Below are 19134 nucleotides of genomic sequence, written 5' to 3' on the forward strand. Positions count from 1 at the left end.
AAAGATAATTTAACCCCTGCATCAGAAGACTTTGATTTGAAATTTTTGCATTTGGAAACAAGATATTTCAACAGTTTAAAAAAAAATGGTTTGAGAAATAAACAGTTTGGGACAGTATTTCCAAGCAAATATGTTTTGCAAAATAGGTTTTTTCTAAGCCCTTTGAAATTCCAGATATTTCTAGTTGGAAAGTGAGATTTCAGCTTAATGCCTCAGAAAAAGCAACCTGTTTTGCTTCGCTGGAAAATCAGGGTTATTTTTTCTGTATCAGCAATCCTTTATCTCCTCATTTTCTTCCTTCGTTTATCTTCTTCTGCAAGGCTCAGTTCAGAATTAAATTAGTGTAACTACATTGCCTCCCTCCTTATGACTACTGTTCAATTAATCCTTGTTTGCTCTTTATTCTTGCAGCGTTTCCCAGCCCCATCTTCTCTCTCTTCTCTCATCCCCTGCCTCCAGAGAGAGGCTGCATCAGAGACAATCTCCAGAAGGAAGTCTGGGGTTTGAAACATTATGTTAAATGTTAATGATTAATGATGATCATTAATGTTAAATGGTGAACATTGATTAGGGTGATGGGGTAAGGCATGATTGTTCCTCTGATGAGAACAGTGGCTTTAAGACTTTACAGAAAAGACTTTAGGTATATAATTAAGGTGGTCTTTGAAAAAAACACAGTTTAAGTGTTTCAAAATGCATCCTCCAGCAGTATTTCCAACCTATCTCTTTCCGTTTCCTCACTCCTGAATTATTTATTCATATTCTCTCTCTCTACAGTAATGAAATATATATTGGTTCAAAGTATTACACATCAATAGAGCTTCACCTCAGGGTATCCTCGGGCTTTTGATGGTCTGAGCATCTGCCAAGCAGGTGCTAAATCAGGGCTCAGCTTTCCTCAGGAGGGGAAGGTGCAGCGGCTGCCCTCCCTCCTGCCAGTCTCAGTGCTCTGAGGAGGAAAGGAAGGGGGAAGGGACAGCACCTCAGCTATCTCATTTCCCTCTTCTCACAGCCGTCTTCCTCTTCAGTGCATCAGGTGAGTGTTTAGAGGTGCATCCTGCAGCTGGGGGGGAGAAGGGACAGCATCCTGGTGGTTTCCTTCAGTAAGCAATTTGGCAGTCCCAGATAAAATAATTTCAACTTATGCCCACATCAGCTTTTTAGTTTGCATCAGGAGTGTGGTTTTTAACTTGTGGATGGCCCCCACTTCACTGGCTCATGTGATGGAGAACCACAGGAGAATGAGCCCTTGTTTAGCTGATGCTTGTCCCAAAAGTACTCTCCAGGGTTGTCCTCCTTTCATTCCACACCATGCAGCTACCAGACAGTGCTCAGGCTCAGGAACCATGACAAAGTTTATGCATCAGAAGCAGATCCCTCTCCAGAAATATGGAATGTGGATATCTGCTCTGTCTTTTTCATGCTACAGGTCTCTACCATTACCTACAAATATATCTGTAGCCTTAAGTACTTCAGGAGCTTTAAAGACAACTCAGGATTGTCTTTCCCTTGAGAGCTGTTGAGTGAGGTTTTTCAGGTGACAGCAGAGGCTTTTAAATGAGGCTTAAACTTCACAGCTTTTTTTGTGCTGGCAGCCTCAGCTCCTTTCCTGCAGCAGTATGCTTTAATTCAGCTGTGCTGAATTTCAGAATTGCTGTGGAGGGCTCGGCGTGAGCCTCTGAGCATGTGTCCCTAAACACAACACACACGTGTGTACCAAAGCCAATGCACCCAGCTGCACGTGTGGGCCAAATTTAGCCGGATTTCTCAATGCCCTTTAATTATAGAAACATTCTCCCACTCAATGTCCTCATGCCCTCCTCAGGTTTTAGAAATATCTCTTGTCTTTTCAATCCTAAAAGTACCAGACTAACTTTTCTCAGAGGATCCTTCAGTCCTCCAGAGGATGTTTCTTATCCCATCTCTGCAAAGGACCAGGCTCTGTCAGTATGAGCACACACATCTCGAGGATCTGTCCTGCAGATTTTACATAGGGCCACCAAGTAAATAATGTGCTTTGTGCTGGTGATCAGACAGCATGAAGGGAAAATGCAGCAAACCTACAAATCATGACAAAGGATTGCTATATACTCTCCAGAGACACAAGTATCTAGTGCAAACCTTTACTAGGCATTTAGACACTAAATGTGCTGCTCATTAATCTCCTATGCTCATCACACCTTCAATAACCAGACTTTATATTTTTCACAGCTTCACAACATTTTTCCTTACAAGCCTCTTTTTACACAAAGCCCCAACATGCCAGCACTATAAACCTGGTACAGAGATAATGAATTGCCAGCAGACCTTCTGCCACTGGCAAATGAATCCTCCTCACCCTTGTATCATCTCAGATACAATTATATCCATGACCATGGCATCTTGAAATCCTCATTTGCCAGGTAATTTGAATTGCTGTATTAGAGGTCAGTGTATGGAAGTCAGATGGTTTCAGCAGTGAGATCTCAGCAGATCACACATTCCCTGGCTACTTTTGGCAAGCCTACACCTCAAACAGTGTCACTGTGTTGCATCATTGCCATCCTAAATGGTGAATGTCAGGTACAGAAAGCTGACATTGACATCAAAGCTCTGAACTTCAGTGCCCTCATTACTTTGGGTATCCTTACCACTCCTTACAAAGCTAGTGGCTCACGTGTTAAGATACTTGTGTTCTTTCACTGACGAATGTTCCTGGGCCAAATGGGACCAAGATAATTTCTGAAAACTGTCCTAAACAACCTTCACTCACAGCTGTGTGCAAACTTGTCATTGCCATTGCCTTCTTAAAAGTCTTCTAAATTGTTTTACTAAGCAGTGGTGTGTTTGCTGTGGTACTGTGTCAGCATTGCTAGGCAACAGTGGGGTTATAGGCCCATTTAATTACTCAGAAAAATAGGTAGAAATTCAATTAATGAAATATATTCTATTTTGATACAAAATAAAGATGCCAATCACAATAATTTGTGACTTTTAAGCCAAATATATATTCAAAGAAAGATACAGATGAAAAAAATTCCTTGTTGAAGACAGGACATGGCACCAGTGTGACAGGAACGGAAGAAGTTTGCTCTTGAGGGAGAGTGGATTTTCTAGAAACAAATGTAAAAGAAAAATTCCATGAGATTTCAATAATAAGAAAAAAGTAGAGGGAGGTAGGGAGTAAAGATAGCTTTGGCTGGGCAGAGGGAGGGAAGAACAGCTTTGAGGTGTTTGTGCAACTGGACAGGTCTTCAAACCTTTATCTATCTCCTCCCTGTCACCACCATGGCCACAGCCAGTCCTCAAAGGCAGAACTAGTGTCTGCCTTTACAAACCTGTCAGCATTTCAAAATGCAGCATTTTTAAACAGCATTTATGAAAAAGGCCAAGAAAACACCAGAGAAGGAGAAGCGCCCTGTTCCCAGAGGAGACTGAAACATGCTGAATATAGAGCTACAGCATCTGTTGTTGGGAAATATGTCAGGTACTGAAACAACCTGTGAAAATCCTGGGCCCTAAAGGCCAACATAACCCAGGTTTCCATCACGTTCAGCAAAATGTGTTTGGATTTTTTTACGGGCATGACAGAGTGCAGGCATTGCCTCTACACCTTTGAGCCCAGGAACCACTCAGTTCAGGAGGTGATTGCAGTAGCTTGGGTGATGGGTGCTGCCTCATATGGCTGATCTCAGAAATGTAAAAAAGAAATCACTGCCCTTGGAGGAACAAATCTGAATGTCAGCTTGCTGGTGGTGTGAGTGAAACAAATTTTCACGTCAAAAAGCCCTCCAAGAAAGAAGTCCATTATAGAAAGCAAATGGAGGTAATTAGCAACTGGCATGGGAATAGACAGATTACAACTGTTTCAGATAATATGTTCATAGAAATTCATTGACTTGATGGTATTGCCAAAGGGATGTACCAGTGCAGACTTCAGGATATTCCGTTCGTTACAACTTGGGAGGTTCAGACAAAAATCTGCACTAGCAAGTCCACAAGAAAAAATCTCTATCATTTTGTTATTAGTACTGACAGCACTCTTCCCTCAAGACACTTACCCTGAGGATGAAAGCCTTTTTTGTCAGAAGTGGAGAGCAGATTGCTGGTAAGCTGCAATGGGTTAAAAAGCTCCACATGTCATCTCAGCTGCAGTTTCATTTTCCCCTGATGAGAACAGTTCTATTAAGTTGGATGTGGTGATCCATGACTTCTAGGTGAAGCCGTGCCTCTTACTAAAATACCCTCTCTCTTTCCATGTCACTTTCAGAGTGATTCCATTTTAACAAGGTACATTTTGTTCTGCTTTGTGGACAGCATCGCAAGGCAACACAACATTTTGTAAGGCAAGGCAAAGGGTGCAAGCTCCTGGTCAGGGCTGAGCATTTCATATGGCTCATTTTTTTTGGACCTCATGATGTAAATTCCCATCACCTACCACTCCCCAAGGAGCATATCCTCTGGAAGCATCAGTTCACTAACAACTGCCTGCAAAAGGGTGATAGACCCTTAAAAACAAAAGTGGCACCATTGCCCTATGGCAAAAATAAGGTCCTGTCCATGATTTTTGAACTGATGAGGCAGACAGTGCTCTCTGACCTTGCTGCTCTGTATCACGCTCGATGTGCCATCAGCTAATCAGAGTCAGGGCTGTGAACTTGCCTTGCAAGTTAGCAAAACCTATATCTGATATTTCTACAGGCCTGTGGTTGCAAGCAAGTTAAATTAGATGTTCTTAGGGGTCCTGGAGGTTTGCTTCTGGACAGACACAGGGCAGAGAGAGGAAGAGAAGCTGCCCTACCTCCAGCAGACACCCCTACAGCTTGTTTTCTCCAACTCTTCCCATAGTCTGTGCTTTCCACTGAAAATTTCACAGGTGGCTTTTCAAGTACTCACTGCACTAGGAACAATTTTGTAACCATATTTCCTAAAAAATATACCCATCCCTCTGCTCTCATTCAGGAGGTGATAGTGAAATAGGTTGTGTCCCTGATCTGGGTATCTGTAGGACAAAATACTTATAAGATACTTAGAGGATGCCTTTTCAAATTATGACATTTTAGCTCTTTAAACACTGAGGCACGAGAGCCTGGTGTGTGGCCTCTCCATGCAGTCATGGTGCAGCAAGGGGCTGTGTATGGAGCAGGGTGGGTGCAGGGGACCTGGGTGAAAGAGTTGCCCTCATGCTTTAACAACTTTTTCCTCCTCTTCACAACCCCTCCAGGTGCATTTATCTGTGCCTATGGTGGTTTGCAGCCCCTTGCTCCAGCATTGCAGAGCATCTGGGCACCATGCTGGAAATGGGAACAACAGGGAGGATGGCTGACAACCCCAGGAGCTGACATGAATCTGCCAATCCTGATTTTACCTATTTTAGAAGTGTTGATATGAAGCAGGTATGATTGTGCTTATGCAATGCAAGGATCCCAGCTCTCTGCCAGACAATCTCTGGCAAAGGGACAGGAAGTGTGAGCCAAAATCTGGGGTGAGCTAAGTTTTTGTGGGGAATCAGCAAGGACACCCATAAGTGCTTTGTTCCATTGTGGTGCCTGCATTGGAATGAATGTTTTGCATTGGAGCAGTGTTTTTTTCCACAGATCCCAACAATGTATACTATGCTGCTCTTGGGCATTTTCTCTTTCAAGCCTGGCAGCCTGGAACAGAACACCAAATATAATGTATGAAGCAAAACCCGCTAGAAAATTGTCAAGATAGAACTTGTCCAATTGACCTGTTAATGCTAGGTTGGATTTTTTGTGGCAGAAGTGGTGCTTTCTTTCTCTTTCTGGCTCAGAGGAAGTGACAAAAAATTTTGTTGAACTGTGTGAGCACCTAATTTATTTGTTGCATTTCTTATATTTCTGCTCTGAGATCCACTTTCTCATGAGATGAGGCAGGCCCTGTTAGGCTAGATGTTGTCAAGGATGGAGACTCCAGCCTCACTCCATAGCTCATCCAGACTGAAGGATGAAAGGCTGAGAATAGTGTATACTGCACAATACCAACCTCTTAAGAAACAGCACTTATAAGAGAGCTGAAGATCAGGTCCCTAGGAATTAAACTTCAGCATGCCCTGCCATTGTGAAAGGCACTGAGGTTTGTTTAATTTGCCTTTATTAATATATCTCTTCCTCCCATTATTTCCTACTGCACTGTTGCTGTGGGGATAAACAGCTGGAGGGGGCTGGACTGCTCCAGCAGTTCTGCCAAGAGGGAGCATGACACCCACCAAAACAGGATGGGATAATGGGAACAGCAGCAGCACATCAAATACAGTGTGGTGGGAAAAAAGCAGGGCTTGGACACCACATCAGCAGTGGTCTCATTATTCAGAAAAACTGGTTCCTCCCACAAAGTTGAAGAAATGGCTGGAGAATTGTTTTTTGGTGAACCAGTCAGGACAGTAAAGGCAAGTTTCCATTTTCCATTCAGATGTCCCCTTCTTCAGACCTCTGCAGATACTTTGATTTGGGATTAACAGTTTCCCTGAGGGGCAATATGTGGGGGCAGATGAAGCTGGTGATAATTCTGAACCCTAGGACAAAGTCTCCTCTTCCCATCTTGTGTTACTTGCACATAGATGAGACCATTGTCTACTAGATGAAATATTATTTTGTTGCATGCAATTGTTCAGTGGTTCATTCTTTGTGAAGAGAATGTGTCTCAGTTTAAATGCAGAAGACACACTCCTGTGGATCAATTTGTCTTAAACATAGAAAAACAAGGATATGCCTCCTCAAAAGACAAAGGAATCACCCTGTTTGTAATTCATTGCTGCTGTTTATATTTCAAGTGGTGCGTGTACTTGTAGTGTTTTCCAGAAAAAAATTACATTCTGAGATACCAAGTACCAAACAATTCCATTTTTAATTTCCTTCCCCAACATCTTGTATATAGATGCTTCTGCTATTTCTTCTGAATCCTCTCTACTGATCCTTTTGCTAACTCTTTACCTCAAGTATTTGAAGTACTGCAGATTCATATCTTGGTCACAACAGAAACCCATTATTCTCATTGAAAAATGTGGACTATCCTAGAAGAATTTTCTTCTGGTGTAGTTCAGGCACCCAGGTCACTATAGTTATTGATTACCCACACTTTTTCCAATATAGCCTTAGTTGGCTCAGATATTGTTGTTGCAGATACTTTAGTCTAAGTAGGAGTGGTAAGGGTAAAGCTTTCTTTCTTCCCCCCAGCAAACTGCAAATCAGATTCCCGTGGTGCTCAAGCAGTGACACTGCATGCTGCAGCTCAATTTTTGTTGAAGCTTAGGCTTTCCATTACAGAACAGTAGAATAGTGTTCATTCCCATTTTTGTATCTGCTTTGTCTCCCCTGGTGTTTGCTCATAGCATGAAGAAAAGCACACTGGTAAGTTTCATTGGCAAATTCCCACATAAAATCATCATGTGTAAAAGGTAGATCAGGCAAACCCACCCTGAGCTGTTTTCCATTAAATATGCTGCAGTGCCAGAACAGGCTGAAAATACATTACATGTGGCCTGGTTTCTGTTTTATAATTGAGCTGAACATGGCCAAAATGGACTTCTAAGCACTTGGTCTTAATAGAGCAACTGAGTCTCTGTAGCACCGCATGATATCTTTGACCTGAATTCCATAAATCCTGTTAATCATTTGTAAACATTTGGTAACCAGCTAGGCAATGGAATTAAAGGAAGTCACTCTCCAGAGAAAACCTGTTAAACACATGAATGTGAGTCAGACGTATTGGCAGGTGACAAACTACCACATGAAAATGTTGGATGTGTCGTCCTACAGCCCTTTGCAAAGATGGGTAAAGGGAAAAGTGTCAGTGTTATTGCTAGTGACACAAAGACAATCTAAGAAAATAAATATCACTGCTTTAATATGCAAGAGGGGAATAGAAAAACCCTGATCTTCTTAATGTGACTTTAGTGCATGCAAAGCTTATTTCCAGAATAATTTCTCTTTGATTGCAACTACATGTGCTGCAGTACAGATGATGGACTAGAAGGAGCTAATGATGTATTTGTACTTTTGATGTCAAAAGTTTAAAGTCATGTCTTTTAATAGGAGCTAATGAGATCCTAAGTGATGATTCCAAGGAAAGCATAGTTAGTCATTGTGGCCATGCTGTTGGCAGCACCACACTTGTGCAATCCTGTTTCTCAGCATTTGCTGCTGGCACGTGAAGAAGCTGGGTAGCAGATTCCACACACCTACCTATATTTAACAATATATTTAACAATGGAATTCACCTATATTTAACAATAGAAGACAAACTGTCATGTAGAGTAACTGTAAAATAAGTGTCCTTTATGTCAGGTGACAGTCCTGCCTGGATATGCATGAGGGAATCAAACAGGAATCCATAAAATTTAGAGGCAATGTTTTCCAAGTAATTAAAAAATAAGTCCATTTCCCCCCTTAATGCTGAAATGTTGGACCCAAAGGATTGTACAATTTATCTGCCAAGCCCCTTTTATTAAAAACAAAACCAGAAACAATCATAACACAACTGTCATTAGGATTTGAATGTCTGAAACAGGCTGAAGGTAGGAAAACCATAATCAGTCCTTCAGGACCACATAACAATTCTGTAGCTGTCAAAACAAGAATTAAGGCTTCCTATAAACTGACATAAATTGGCACAGCAAAAGCTGGCTGCTGCTGATGTAGAAAATGCATGGTTCATTTCATTGACTGTCAAGTGTATCTACAAAACATATTCAGGGCCACCACTGGGCCAGAGGAAAGGCTATCAAAATAACCTTCCTAAGGTAATCAAAATAACCTTCCTAAACCATCCCCATACCTGGTTTTGCTCTGGAGCTCCATAGAAAACCTCAAGTTCACCTCTTGCCCTTCATGTTTCCCTGTGCCTCACTACATGCAGCAAGAATACACCCCACCTGTTCTTGCACTCTGCTTTGTTTGAAAAATGTGGTGTTTTGAAGAAAGTAATATATGAAAAGATGCATTAAATGGGTCTGTAGTTTTTCCAGCCTGACTGAGAGGCGCTGCTGCTCTGTTTTCCCAAACTATGTTACTGATATGAATAAAGGCTGTGCCTATGCCCCCCACACACCACATCTGGACTGTGGTACTGCATGGAGCTGTTGCATCAGATGTTGTCAGTGTGGACAAGTCAGACCTCTGTGACAGTGCTGGATGTAGACACACCTTCCCTTGTTCCTAAGGGGTTCAACCTGAGGCTGATATGAGGGCATGAAAAACCTCCAAGACCTACACAGAGCTTTGCTATAATGGAGTCAAAGTTCCCCACCAGTGTCAAAAGTATTTGGATTTCATCTAATTTTTAGTTTAAGTTCTGCCAGCCAGCCAGAAGCTGTGTCAAGGTTGCAATTGCAACCCAAAATTGAAACCCCAGCATGTTAAAATCATAAAAGACATTAGTTTTTTCAAAATGGCTGGCTTCTTCTCCTGACCAAAAATACATAAGCATCTTTGAGATTAATAACCAGATATTTGGATTTTCCCTGAAGACAATTCACTGACATTGACTATAAAGAGTGTAAACAGCGACTCTAATTTGAAAGCTAAAATAAATTGACTTGTGCCTTTTCCACATCCTGTCAGTCAACATCCTAGCAAAAGGACTTCTGAAAATTGGAATGTCTTTCCAAATGATGAATGAATGAATATGAAGTTTTGTGTTTATTTACAATTCACACTGAAAATGTAATTGGGAAAAAATTCATGAAGATCCAGGTATGTTTGTCTACATCTGAAGCCATGAATGGTCAGGGAAGGGATGTGAGTATTTTTACAAACATCTTAGAATCATAGAATTTTTTAGGTTGGAAACAATCTTTGTGAGGAATAAATAGCATAATCAACATACTTCATAAATTCAGCAATATGAAGAATTTGTAACGACTATCATTTCAAGAACATTTTCTGCAAGGCACAAAAAATGTATTGTGGAAATATTGTTAGCTGAAAACAATGCTAACCTACCAAAGCACTCATATTGAAAATGTAATTTGTATACTAAAGCATTAGTGTTTAAGGATTTGGAAATAGTGTTGAAAATGCAAAACTCTATCTTGCAGGAGTCCATTCATTTGTGACATTTCAGAATGATCAAATTAGTCTTGAGCTAGAGAAAAATATTTTGTTTGTGATAATATCTGCACACAAAGAGGTCCAATAGAAGAACTCAAAATTATTTCCTTTTACAGATTCTTTAAAATTCACATTGACATTATAAACCGTGTAAGTGGAGCACAGAGTTATTTAAAAGCATACCTCCAAGGGGCATGGTTTTGGAAGCACAGCTTTGTTTTTCTGACAATCTTGTTGAATCAATTTTTTCCAGTCTATTTGTATTAGCTGGGTAGAGGATTCACAGAAGTGCAATTGTGTATTGTAATTTGACTTTGATCACAGTAATTTTCTTTCTTCTGTCTCCCAAGCAGTCTTCTAGAAACTACAGCAGTAATGGTATGCAGCAGTGGATATTGAACTGCTTGCAAGCCACTCAGGCAGCTCATAAAAACATTATTAAAAGGCAAATGCCCTTTGTGCTCATAACTTCTAAACTACACAAGCTGAAGTGCCTTAATACTTCTAATGCATTGTAATATATTGAGATGTGCTCTCTTGGAGCTGGTGGCTTTCCAGCTGACAGCTTGTGCTCTCCTGCCAGTCACCATGGCTTGGTTTGACTCTGGCTCTCCCTCTATTTCAAGAAGTGAGGAGTCTGAGCATGGTTTGCTGGGAAGCTCAGTGGTTGGCAGGTGGCACAAACATTCTTTCTGCAGAAATCTCATTTCCTACAGAACAAACTTTTTCAGAGCATCCTGAACCTTTTCCCTTCTACTACTGAGTGTTCTCCCAAACCATGGAGGCTCTGGAGAGTCCTGCAAAGATGCTTTGGCTCACCTGCTAATGTGAATCTGCTCCCAAGGTGAGAGGCCTACAGAGGGCAAGAGAATTTTCTGTGCCCATATGCTGTGTGTGCTTTACCAGACAGAATAATAAAGGAAACATTTTAAAGATAATCCTGATGCTCACTGGCATAGTGCTTTATTTTCTGGTTGCATTAAACCAGAATCTTCTCATCTTCTCTGCATTAATCTTCTAATCTCCTAAGGTGATCCCTTGACTGGAAACATCCATGAATATTATGTTATATGAGTTTTCTCTTTTACCTGAAGAAGTGGGAGCACATCTGAATATGTGTTTTTGCTAAAAATCAGAACACGTGCAGGTGACCTGGAGCTTTCCCCAGAAAGAGAAGAGCAACAAGATTTGCTGTACAGTTCAACAGCTGAATAAGTATTACTAATCTTTACAGTGTGCTGGGGAATTCTTCTAACATTTTTTATTTTCTGTAAATGTTGATCTTATTGTCTTTTTTCCTATCTTGCCTAGTTCTTTTGTAAACTAAAAATTAACCTTATACTGTCTACAGGGTCCAGGTTTTGTGGCCTTAAGAAATGTTTCTGCAAATTGCATTTAAAAAGGATGGAGGATATGTTGGAACATCTAAGACTTTCACACAGACAATAGGCACCTTTCTAGTCAGTATCAAATTGTCAACGTATGATTTATTTTTTCAGTTGGCCTCAAGATCTTTATTCCAAACAACAATTTCTCTATTAGCTCATGATTTTCCCTAAAATGGAAATTACTTTCCTTTCTGGTGTATTTTGGTGTATTAGGGACTCCCCTTTAACAGTGAGTAAACTCTATTGCCTTCATTCCCTCCTCTTCTCTGCTCCCCTCCCCGTCCTCCACTTCCAGCTCTGAATGTAGATATTTGATTTGGATAACTTTGGTCTTTGATACGAGTGTGAATGCTCCTCCCAAAAAGAGCACATAAAAGTTACTTTCAGTGGTGGAGTTTATGCCTCCACCATAACCAAAAGGACTTAGTAGGCAGAGGGCTAAAATTCAGTTTTAAGTATACAAAAGTTGTTTCATGCTCCTTGCCTTTGGACATGGTATGTACTTACAGTAAGGTAACTTCAGAGTGCAAAACATGCTTTTAATGCCATTACTGACAGAAAATCCATACTTGAGGTAATACACACATTTTTCCCTGCCCCAGACAGTGCAAAACAATTCTATGCTGATTTCCATCAACCATCCATTTTCTCCAAGGCCTCAGAAGATGGCAAACACTGAACCTTGTCTCACTTGTTCTATAACCAGGTCCCAGTCAGCTAAGGTGCTACATGCTCACACTACTCAAAAACATCTGGTTTAACAAGCATTTGGTAGACATGTAACTACATCCTTTTAGAAATACCCGAGGGCTGCAAAAGGTGCTGTATTTTGAACAAACCCAGTTGGTTTATTTACTGCATAGGAGGCAAACTGGGAATTTGGGAGGCACTTGATGAGTACCATGTTGTGGTGTTCCATTGAACCTGGCAAGCTGTAAGTGCCAGCATATCCATGCAGGGAGACTTAGAGACAGTCTTCACTTACAGCCAGATGGCAAAGGCACAGGATGCATCACTGATTTCTTTATCTAAGAAGCTCCAGGGTTTGAAAGAGAAGATTTTTTAGCATATTATGAGAGGACAGTTCAGAGAAATTAGGTTGATATGCAACTGATGTAGTTGTCACTTATTAATATTTGATTAGGCACCTTGGCAAAGTAAAGATTTCAGGTAAGTAGTTTTATCACTGTGCTGTCTTTTCTGCATTAAAATTTCATTAGAGTTTTTGTCTTAGAGCAATGAGATTTGGTGCTAATAACTCTTTGACACAAAGATAATTATTTGATATTTGACTATCACAACAGCATAAAACCTCATCAGAGCAGATCAGCAGAGATTGCAAATGCATGGATTCCATGAGTGGATTGGTGCTTCGTAGAGTCTTCATGGGTCTCTTGCACCCAGTACTGTGAGGATTACTTCAAAGGGAGTGTGCCATCTAACAAGCTCAGTACTTGAAATGTGTCAGGCTTTCTGTGTGCCTGCATATGTTTCTGACACGGATGAGCAGGAATCCAAATTTATGTTTATTCTCTGAATGAAAGAAGGAAGAAATGTTTGTGGTATCCTCCTTTCAAAAAGATGAGCAAAATGCTGAAAGATGCTTGCTTTACCAGGGTTATGTACAGAGCTGTCCCCAGGAGTGGTGACACTGGATTCCATGCTAAGGATGAGGGGAAAAGCCACTCTGCTTTTCAGCCCTTTTAGAGGGAATCTGTTACCAACTTCCATGAGCAAACAGCTGTGACCTTGCTGTTCTTAGGAAAAGGATTTTAATAAGAGAGAATATCTTTTTGATTTCTAAAAGTTTTGCATGTTTCATTAAAATGAAGATAACTGAGCAGCAAATGGCATTTCTTGTATTTCAGCTGGCATATCAGATATCACTGGAGAGAAAATTTCTTAACAAGCATTGAAATTACTATATCTAATATACCTCAAATTTTTTTTCTCTGGACTTTCTAGTAATATAGCAGTAACTCCAGCACTCCCATAACACATTAGAAAACCAGTGATTATACAGTTCCTGTCTCTGCAGCATGGAAAAGCCATTTTCTAAGAGGGCTCGCCGTTCTTTCCATATGTGGCATTAGTTCCCAATTTTGTCCCTGCTTATGGGAGCTGGAAATGAAAATGTGTAGAAATCATTCTTCCATTCAAGACTAGAAAATGTCCATCAAAAAAACCAATACCATCTCAAAATGTATTGAGTTTTTGTTTGTGGGTTTTTTATTTGGTTTATTTTAGGGAACAAATAAACATCTCTTTTTTTGTTATGTATCTTCAAGTTCCCACAACTTCAAAGCAATCTGTTTCCTCCTGCAGACAACCCCTTACTCCCCTCTTTTAGTGTGCAGGTTTTCTGGCATATTTGAATAATGTTTTGTCTATTGTTCTCTTTTGCTAGTTTACAATGAAAGTAAAAATGTCTTGCAAGAAAGAAATCCTTTTGTTTGCTATCAGTACCTCTAAGAAACTGGCATAATCAACCACTTCTGCTTTTAAATGCTGTTATCTCTGTTCCTTAAGAACTAGCAAAAAGTTTGACTTGTAACTGAAATGTTTGGAGATTTTTCCAGATGTTATTTCCATTCTGTTTTGGCTGATCATGTTCTTGTTAAGCAGGTCTTCAATCTTTTCTTTTTTGCTTGCTACTGCCTGCTAATACAATAGGAGAGGAGAAACGTGTGACTTACCCACAAGTCTCTCTTTTGGATTTCAGGGCTATGATGTGTGTGGGGGGGTGTGTGTGTGTATTACAAGTGTGCAGAAACAAAATTGTATCCACGTTTCTTCCTTCAGTAATTTCAGGTGGTTCTTTCCACCAACACAGTGAGGCACAGCACTTACATGCACTGAACTCAAAAATCTTGAAGTTCTTTCCTAACCTAAAAGATTCTATGATCCTAAAGATTCTCCTTTAAGGCTAATCATGCAGTTGTAGTGTTAATGCACAGGTTTGGAGTAAAATTTATCACTTAAACTACACTTTTGTTCCATACCCCATTTAGATCTCTGCAACTACCTGAAAGGAAATTGTAGAAAGTTGGGGGGCAGTCTATTCTCCCTAGTATCAAGTAGTAGAATGTGAGAAAATGGCCTCAGGTTGTGCCAGAGGAAGTTTATTTTGGATACTGGGAAACATTTCTTCACAGAAAAGGTGGTCAAGCATTGGAACAGGCTGCCTAGGGAAGGGGGTTAATCACCATGCCTAGAAGTATTTAAAAGACATGGAGATGTGATACAGAGGGACATGATTTAGTGATGGAATTGGCAGTGTTAGCTTGGACATGATCTTTTCCAACCTAAATGATTCTGTGATTCTATGAACAAATTATCTTTTGGGCAGCACCTAGAAAATCTTGGACAAGTTCCAGATGACAATTAAGAAACAAATCTGAGCACAAAAGAAATAATCCTGCACTTTCCATCAGGTAATATTGCTATGCCTTGCTGTGCTTAAAAATAAACAAATTGAAAGGGTCTGAAAAACACCTTCTCTGTAAAACTTTGTGTTTGGGGATGGGATTTGAGTCAGAGCCTTCTGAGGTTTGACTGAAATGGAGGAAGGTTAGGTTCTTAGTTGTCAAAAATGAATAGTAATTCATTACTATTTGACATATAGTAATGACAAATGTCATATTTGGTGATGTATGAACACTAGAGGGATTTATACCGTCAACTTTAGAGATCTAAATTAGGAACTGAATCCTTCTGTGCAAGTCAGTGAAACTTAAGCCCAAGTATAGAACTGCTTGGAGTGTTTTGTTCTATTGACTATAAAATAAGCATAGGAAGGGTGACTTTTTATCTTACATACCTAGAGTGAGGCGCCTAAAATAGATGGCATGAATAATCCCTAAAATGAATACCAGTGTGCAAGAATGCAGTCATGAGATTTAATCCAATTATCTCTGTGACAATTACATCCCATTTTTCTTCCCAGGACTGATGTCAAAATGTGGGCTTTCTTCAGACCTACTTCTGTAGACATGGCAAGAGGCTAATAGGGCATCTGCCCTCCACCTTCCCTATTACATAGAATCATGGAATATTCTAAATTGGAAGGGACTCTCAAGGATCCCAAAAATCCACCTTTTAAGTGAATGACCCATATGGAGATAAAACCCACAACCTTGGCATTATCAACACCAAACTCTCCACCAGCTGATCTAACCTCAGTATTAATGATGTTGTATAAAGCAAAAGGTGTAATGTTCCAAATAACAGTAACTTCCTCAGGTGGAGAAGGTCACAGATGAAAATTGCTTTGGTCAAAGACCTGCAGATGTAAATTGTCACCTACATAGTCAACCACCCAGCTGTAAGACAATGGAGGTGTCTGAAGATACTTGCCTAATCTGTATTTCACTTGGCTGACTAGAAAAATCACCAAGATTAGAATTTTGTTCTTTTTGCTGTTTCTGTCAAATACCACATGGCTTCTCTAGTGTATGAGCCCAGACTGTACTGCATTTTTTTTCTTACAGCCCTCAAAGTGCTGTAGTTGCCCATACAAACCTTTATAATCTCCACACAGCCCAACAGGTATCAGCAGAGTTGTGACAGTACAGTAATTTATCTGCACAGTGCAAGTCTCAGCACAGGGTTAGAGAAATTATATTGCAGGTGAAAGTGGGGGGTAAAAAGCTACAAAAACAAACAGCTGGAAGGAAATGCTTTCATTTTTGTCACACAGATGTCTAGTCAGGAAAAACATTTGTTTGCAAAGATCTGAAGGAATGACAGCTTCTTTTGAAAGAGTAGAAATGGTAAATGTGGACCTCCTATGTGGAAATCTGTAGGTGGGTAAGTGGAATCCAATTTAGGCTGTGTGCATCTATTGAAATGAGAAAACAATGCCTTTGATAAAGATTTGATAAAGGCCATATAATGCCCATTCATCACTTTTAATCCTTTCAGAAATTACATATTAGCCAGGAAAAGCGAACAGAACAACTGATTCCATCTTTGTTTAAAATTTCATGACCTGGGGTGAATTTTGGGAGATGGGCTTGTCACTGAGATGTTACATTAATTTTCCTTAGTTCTTTTCTGGGCAGGTCCAGGGGTCCAAACCTTAGGGATGGCATTCAGAAACACTCCCGGGTGACTTAGGACAGAAGTCTGGTGCCTGCTTGTGATTTTAAACACACACATACACTGCAAAGAGATAATCATTGCACACTGTATTGCATATTTGTAGGCATGTTGTAGTTAGTTTTCCCACTGCTTTAGAAGCAAGAGGATTTATGAACTAAAGCTTATTAAGTCCCTAAAGTATATATAAGGAAATAGTCTTTGTACAACAATCAACACATCTACTGAAAATACTTTTTAACTCAAAAAAAATACAAATTAAAAAAGGATATAACTGGCTTCAGGGTGTTAAAGTGATTGAGATGCAGATGAAATGAGGGCATAACATCTTTGTTGCTGAATTCTCAGGTCCCAGGTGGTCCACAGGAATGTGAAAAAACCCACATGGCCATACCCTACACTAAATGTGGTACTGGAACTACTGACAAGCAGAGATAGTGTGTTTGCTGTTTTGCAGAGGGAGATACAGTTTATATCCCTAGGCACTCTGAAAATTCCACTCTGAGACCTTATGTATGACAAACACACAAATTGTCCCCTTCCAGAACAGTTTAAGTACAGCATTTAGGTACTGTACTTTGAGGAAAGAAAAGACTTTTTTTGTGAGTTCTCCTTGCCTGTGTGAACCTCAGCTCTGTACTTGGGCTTAAGTTGCAGAGTGATTTTTGCTACCTGAAAGGGATCTGAAGACCACTGTTCACAGAAAACAGACAGAAAATCACTGTTTTAAGGATGTCTGCCTAGTGGGTTGTGATTGCATTAATTACAAACCATGAATCATGGACATCTTGTCCCTGCTTTTGTAAGATTAGAGTAGGCTATATAAATAAAAGTTATTACAAGGTTTTTAAGGGGATGATCATGCTTGCTTCCAGTAGCAAATTTGAGAGAGCTCATTACCTTTATATTGCCACTAATGGGAGGGACATTGCATTCTACTCTTACATCATCTTGCTGCTTTTTGTTTTGTTTTTGATTTTGTTTTTGGTTTTGTGCTAGTGCTGCTGTTTCCTACTGCAGTGAGCTCCAGTGGATAGACTCTTAGCCAACACAAATACTGAGTCCAGCCCTGGACTTTCCAGTGAGCCCCTGAGAAAGTATTTAATTATCCAAAACTACATGAGAATTAACAGAAATACAGCATAACAGGCTTCCATCTGTGGGCTGGTAAAAAACACTTAGGATTTGGTTTGGAATTGCATTCTAAAGCAGAAGTTGTTGTCAGCAAACTTACAGCTCATTTCTGCGTTCTCCAACTGTCCCATCTCTACAATAGCTCCCAGACAGCTTTTTGTGGTACATCATTCTGGACTAAAACTCTGATTACTGCATCAAGATTTGATCCATTCTTTGTCTTTCCTCATATACTTGCTTGACTCCAAACTTTTTTGGCACATGCAATAAAGGCAAAGGTGATCCAACTGCCTTAGACCCCAGGATTACTGCCGAGTCTCCAAGACTACCTTTGTTTCTTATAGTCCCAGTCTTGTGGTATCATAATTTTACCTTTTCAAGGAGGTAAATATTGCACCAAAATAAATTCCTTTTGCTTTAGACCTCACAGGGAAGTAGCTTCATGGATTGTTTGAGCACTGGTCCCAAATTCAAAGTTCCTACACTACGAGACAGGACTGGAACAAAGTATTTTCAGGATACCAAGTTTTCTATGTCAGACCTCTTGCTTCATGATTTCACCTCTAAAATATGAAATCTACTCTGTCTTCTGTGAGCATTTTCCTTTGGCTGCCTGACCAAATACTGTGAAATAGAGACCCTGATACCCCTAAAGAGAACCTATCTCCTTCACATAAAGATTATTTCTGTCTCTTAGTTTTTTGATGCTTAAGTTCACTTCTGGTTTCCTTTCCTGCCTTCTGAGGATATTCCACTTTTTACCCCATTTACTTCAGGACTGGTTTGAGAGAAAACACCTTTTAAGAGGGATGCACACAATGGATATTTTCCTCAGGAAAAGAGAAACTATGTTTTGACTAGCCATTTACACAGAGATAAATGGATACATACACTCATGCAGAAATACTCATGGCTCTTTACATAAAAAGTCTTAGAGTATAGTAAAAGATGATTCATAATATCAGGCTGGAATTGTACAGCACCAGTGTCCAAGTTGCATATTACAAACTAGGGAACTATGACTCATCTTCAAATCTGAGTAAAAGTTCAAAGGAGAATTTGAGTTTCTCCCAGATGTTATTAAATCTCCAGGAATGGCAATGGATGGCAAATCTGTTTTGCTTCATGCTACCACAGGGTATTGCAGGCTGTGACTACATTTATCTTGTCCTGCATTATGTCTCAGTTTGTAGGGGCAAGTTAATACATGCCTAACTTAAAGTAAGTCCCATGTTGCTTTCCTCTTACTGAATTAGTCTTCTTGGTAGATTCAGGATGGAAAAATGATTGCTTCTTTTCCAGGCAACTAATGCAGCCATGAAACAATTTTCTTATTCACATAGTTTCATGTGATGTATTGAATAAGCAATACTAATATTGCTGTGTTTACTCCCAGAGACTATTTTTGCTCTTGGTAAATTGAATTACATTTATTCTGTGAATGCAAAATGAAAGTTGTACTA

At 39.9% G+C, this 19134-nt stretch overlaps 1 protein-coding gene across 1 annotated transcript in view; it reads right to left on the minus strand.

Annotated features, from left to right (window-relative positions):
- Nucleotides 1–19134, minus strand: part of NPSR1 (neuropeptide S receptor 1) — a 55764-nt gene that overhangs the window by 18243 nt on the left and 18387 nt on the right. The window lies entirely within an intron of this gene.

This window comes from Cyanistes caeruleus, chromosome 1 (genome assembly GCF_971803275.1).
Source record: "Cyanistes caeruleus chromosome 1, bCyaCae1.hap1.1, whole genome shotgun sequence".
In the NCBI taxonomy this organism is placed as follows: Eukaryota; Metazoa; Chordata; class Aves; order Passeriformes; family Paridae; genus Cyanistes; species Cyanistes caeruleus.